Source organism: Alosa sapidissima, chromosome 19, assembly GCF_018492685.1.
Source record: "Alosa sapidissima isolate fAloSap1 chromosome 19, fAloSap1.pri, whole genome shotgun sequence".
NCBI classification, from domain to species: domain Eukaryota; kingdom Metazoa; phylum Chordata; class Actinopteri; order Clupeiformes; family Clupeidae; genus Alosa; species Alosa sapidissima.
Window position 1 is genome coordinate 3,655,257 of NC_055975.1, and position 5,852 is coordinate 3,661,108.

Here is a 5,852-nt window from a genome sequence, read left to right on the forward strand (position 1 = left end):
TTAAGAACACGTTTGAAGATAAGAAGTTGAGTAAGAAAGTGAGGAAATGTGTAGGCTTAGATTTTGATGCAGTACAGACAACATATGTTCCTTTCTCTGCTTTTACCTCATAGGCCTAATAAAATATAGCCTTCACTTAGCAAAGATAATGGCAAACTATTCTGGCAACGTCTCATCGTTTCATAACTAGATTGCATTTTTGTCCGCTTTTCATCACATTATTATGACCATTATAGGCTATGCTATTTTGCACACTAAAATCTGATTCATCACAGGTAAACACAATAAAGAATGGGAACGTAAGTTGGATTATGTATTCTAAATTGTAATTCCTCTGTATGTCCTGTTGGTGACCTCAGTGAGAAGTACTGTTAAGACGCTCTTAGCCGGTAACGACAACTCTGGAGCACTTGTAGATCTACGAGTGTTTTCACGACGCTCTTAAGCTACGATGGTTTCGGGAAACAGTCGGCAAATCTTAAGACGTTCGTAAGAGGGACTTTACGACGCTCTTAGGCTTAAGATGCTTTCGGGGAACTGCCGACTGTTTCCCGAAACCATCGTAGTTTAAGAACATAAGCATATCTTATAGCATAAGCCCCTTTCTTTTCAACCAGATTATGAGATGAACCATTTTTCCAAAAATGAAAAGAAATAGATTAACATGTAGCTTGCCATGAAGAGAAGTCATCGTACAAGAAATATCTTCAAACTTTGATTACCAAGGCTCCATAAACTCTTAGCCTGAACCAACTTTTATTGTCAGCTGGATTCCCAAGTAAATCCTGAGAAAACAAAAGTATTATATAATAGGCATAATTATGCCAATGTGAATAAACTAAATGATCTTAACTTTCCATCATTGGGGCTTAAGCTTAATATCATCAAGCATCACATATGTAGTTTTTTTCAGTGCAATTCATGTTGGTGCTACCATAAACAATTTATCGGTTGAATATTGAAAGAGAGGCATTTCTGAAGTTCCTGGACAATTAGGAGGAGATCTTAATGAATGTTCATCGCAAACTGCCAAAGATCACAGCTGCAGCCCTCTGCTCCACATTTGTGTATTATTCATTTCATCCTTGGTAGGAAACTCTCACCAAAGCTTTTTAGAATTATTTCTTGTTTCCTTAACCACAAAGTATTTTGCCTCAGTATGTCTTTTCACAGTACAAAACACTGTGAACATTAATGTAGATTTATATATGGGAGCTAATGCTTTTGTTTTCATTACATTTCCTGATTGTCCTTGATTACCAGGTTTTGTGGAATGATGAATGACATTTTCTCACAAAAGGTACAGAAAATTGCTCTAGCTTGAGTATCTTATTCAAGGAAAAGGTACCTCAGACTTTACAAGCAGAAACAAATCATAATGCCCTGTGCTCATTCTTGCATTTCAGACATAACATCAACCTGCACACGTTTGTTTGTCATTATAAACAAACAGAAATAAGAAATAATTTCCATGTCCCTCAACCATCTTGTGAAAATGTCAGTCATCTTGTGAAAATCACATTTTAAGGTATTAATTCAGTCTGATATTGTTTATTCAGTGCAATGTGTATTGCCTAGAGGCCATTTTATTTCTTCTTTTTCCAATAGACAGCAGGGCATCTCCAAAAATGTTCTGGCAGATTTGAGAGATAGATCTCTCTGTTGCCTTGCGGTCGAGGCAGTTGGATCTCTCTCCATCCTGAACTCCAGACGTTAAGCCCCCTGCAGATGTTTGAGGGACACAGGGCCCCAAAAGATGAATTTGAAATACCAGCCTCTCACCTCAGATTAGTAACATAAGATTGTATGCATCGTATTCAATATATCACATATACATACTATATAAATCATGCACTGTGGATGTGTTGCTCAGACAAACCAGTTCTTATGTCAGATCATTCTTCTGACGGTTTATGCTCACTGATACAAGAGTGTCACCTCTATGGAGAGTGTGAGCAAACATTATGTCGATTGTGCAGAGCCAATGACAAGAGAGGGGGGATCTGTGTCAGAAAAGAAAGAGGGAGAGAAAAGAATGGGGGAGAAGCATGGAGAGAGAGAGAAAAAGAAAGAAAGAAAGAAAGAAAGGGTAAAGACAAACAAATGTGCCTACCAAGAACACTGTTGCTCTCTCTATCAGATCTTCGCGATGGGAAGGTAGATAACGATGTCGATGTGTTGTGATTCAGTGGTTAAGCACGGCTCAGATAAGCGAGGGGCTGCTAGGAAGTTCATTCAAGTTGAACGGGAGCTACCCTGCTTTGATTCACTGCTGACAAGAGTGGGGTGTGGGTGGAGGGGGGTGGGGATGTGAGATGGGGTTGAATCACAGCGTTTCATTTAATAGTTTATGAGCAGTGTATCAGTGAGTGTGTAGAGTATAGTGTGTGTGTGTGTGTGTGTGTGTGTGTGTGTGTGTGTGTGTGTGTGTGTGTGTGGGGTGATGGTTGAATCCAAAGAGAGAAGCCGGCATTGATGATTATCATGAAATTGCTCTCTGGTGACTCTCTTTATGATATTCCATCAATGCTGGGCTTCTGGAGGTGAGCCAACCCAATGAGTATGCGGGAGGCACTGGGTGTTTTTCTAGCTCTGCATTGTCCTCAGACGAACCTCGCATGGCTGCCAAGAATCCAGCACAGTTTATAGAAGGTAACTGGGTTAGAAGCCAACACCGTATTTCAGCAACTTCAGAAATAAATAAAAAAAGGAAAAGAGGGAGAGGGAGGGAGGGAGAGAGGAAGAAAGAGAGGGAAAAATCTTACAGCGAAAGAAAGGTAAGCATTTCTTCTTTTTCTTCTCCAACAAACTTTTGTTCTGCTACTGTGGGAAAGCGTATGGCATGAAAAGGTGCAAAGCAGGTGAAGAGGGGGTGGAGGACTGGAGGATATACGGCACAAGACGAAGGAGAGGAAGAGGGCGAGGGAAAGAGACAGAGAGAATAGAAAGATTATGTTCAGCTGTACAGACAGGATCCTTGTGTGCACTCTTGCTAGGAGTTTATTAATGCTGACAGAGCATGCAAACCACACAAACTCTGGTACACGCTCTAGGCAATAGAGGATTTTCACGTACGTGCTGGGCTTCCACAGAAGGTATTTACAGAAGCTGAGGGGAAGCTCATTGCTGAGTCGTGGTGGTGTGACAGTGGCTGTGGTGTGACTCGGAGCCTGGCGACAGTCGCCAGGTCTGGGCCACATTTGGCTCAGGCACAGAGATGACTCAGCAGCTGGCTGTCTTTGTAGTGTCTGAGGGTAGAACAGGCAGTGTGTGTGTGTGTGTGTGTGTGTGAAGGGAGAGAATATAATAAGAAAGAAATGATGGGATGCGTTGGTGAATTTGGTATTTGAGACAAAACTGTCAGATGACACAGCAGACTAATAATGCAGAGAGATAAGAATACAAACAGTGCTATTGTAGATCATGGGTCATCTGCCTTCTCAACATTTTTGGTGCTTCTTCTCATAAAAATTATAAAGCACTGACACATTGCATCTAATGTCATCTCATGAAGTAACAATACAGTATCTTTACAATTTATTATTTATTAATTAATTAGTATACATTTGTTTAGTTATTTGGCCATATAAGATGCATATTTGTCCCAAAATATGCTTTGGTCAAGATTAATTTAAGATGTCAAAATCTTAAGAGATCCAGATTTAGTGTTTATACCATTCACTTTTTTTTATTAGTAAACAACAAACTAAATCAAATTGTTGCTGATAAGCAGGCATTAAAAAGTTGTAAAAAATTAGCATGACTCAGTTTATAAATAGCTACAGAAATAGCTAGACTAAATATGCACATGCTGTTACCAAAACATCTGTACCATTCCTTAACAGTTATACAACATATTGACACATGGGAAATAGACAAATATGTCACAAATGTCTTACCTTGACAGGTGATGGGAAAAGCCAGTGTCTCAGTCCAACACCCCTCTTGACGCAACACACATTCTTGTAATGCACGGATTAATGGTATAGACTCTACGCGACAAGAAAGAGCAACCGAGGTTAGCCTAGAGAATTAAAAAATCTGATTATGATTTGTATTGCTGAAAACTCAGTGTGTCCTTACAATGGCAACTGTATGTTAAAAGTCCAAATGATATAAGACTCTGTGGTTATTACTCTTGTGTGTCTTTGTTCACAGTGACTACTCTCATATGACTCTAAGGATATGGACCAATTGTCATAAAATCATTATAAGATGAAGTGAAATAATTGTGTAAACCGATCTTCTATTCGGTTTCAACAAAGACAGTTAGTTGGAGTCATGACAGAGTTCAATCTGAAACTCACAGAGGGAGTGAATCTGTCTCATGCTGAATACATGTGAGAATGTAGACCTCGACACCACACTTTTCCTGTCTGACACGTGAATATGCAAATTATCTGTAATTTTCTGTCGTCTTAGGCTGTCCACAGGGTGTTTGTGCATCATGATTGAATTCTGGTCAGTCCGGCTAGTTGGCATTAGGGATACCAAGGAACTGTGCTGCCATAGCAACTCAAAAAACAGACCTGCCAGCTTTAATCCACCAGTGAATTAAATCACCTCTCCTCATCTCCGCTAAGAAATCACACTCTGAATTTGTATCTATTTGGCACTGGTACCTTTTTCTCACCAATGCAGCCCAGCATAGAACAAGCCCATGGTACAGAGGGATCATTTTCTCATCTGCTAAAAGTGACAGAATCACACCATTGTCTGAATAATCAGCCTTATGTCTAATCAGCAGGCACATCCAAAATCCAAATGATTGCATTCAGTTCTCTGTGCTGTGGTGTGCTGGGTAATTGTATGCCTTGGTGTTGCACGTCAGTCCTTTTTATGAAAACGCCATTACTGAGACAAATTACCCGTGGCACCATTTCCCCAAACCTGGATTTTGAGGATTATGTATATTACAATTAAGCAATATGGCACGAGTGAGAGTGGTGTTGGTAACAGATATTTCCATGGCTGTGATTCAGTTGTAGGTACAAGGCCAGGGCCATATCGCTTTCATACAACAGTTCCTTGACCAACTAATCGAATTTAAAAACATCAAAGTGTTTTCTATCATTTATTTTTATTTTTGTTCATCCATCCTCAACCCACAAAATTTGTTTCAATCTTAGTCTTGGCGTCTCCTGTTGCCAAGCAACAAAATATTTCACTAGAGAGCTAAGTTCAGTGAAAAAGGCTATATGTGCTTGTGCACACACAGTACATAGTAGCCTACTTGCTTGTCTCACGCTAAATTGAGCAGTCACCCAACTCCACTGACTCCATTTTCTCACTCAGTGGGTCCTATTATTGTGGTCTATAATAATGTATGGTCACTAGTCAAAAGCTTATTTAAATTTAGTTAGATGTCCAGTCCACATTGGGAGTGTTTTTGTTATCAAACATCGGGTGGATGGCGCAACAAGGCATTCCTATGATTCTTAATCAGTCATGGGTGTGTTTTGGGCATAACATCATTTAAACCAATGAGAATGACATCTGTCTATGACAGGAAGCAGCGCAACTTCAAACAGCGCATCGGTATTTTGATAGTCAGCGGCGCATTTCAAGGAATCTGCTGCCATGCGAGACCATATGGAACAGTTATTCCTCTAAACCATGTTTTACTTAAAACTAACAGAGCCCAATAATGTTCGAATGACTGAATAAAAAACATTTATCCTGCAGAGGAGTTGCCGCTTACATCTCGTGACAGTGCGTCTTCAGATGTGCTTCATATTTGCCTCTCGCTAATCACTTGTATCCGTCATTACCAATTTGCAAATGATGGTGAATAACTAATCATTGCGAGATGTATTTTGTGATATCTTTATTATAATTATGTTTCCCATTGT

General features: G+C 39.8%; 1 long non-coding RNA gene across 1 annotated transcript; it reads right to left on the minus strand.

Moving 5' to 3' along the window:
- Positions 1 to 739: 739 nt before the first annotated feature.
- LOC121693670 lies at positions 740 to 4,306 on the minus strand. Its single transcript, XR_006025550.1, has 4 exons — positions 4,084 to 4,306; positions 3,900 to 3,992; positions 3,076 to 3,248; positions 740 to 1,722 (listed from the first exon to the last, which is right to left on the minus strand). It is a non-coding gene; the product is annotated as an uncharacterized LOC121693670 (long non-coding RNA).
- Between the last annotated feature and the right edge of the window lie 1,546 nt (positions 4,307 to 5,852).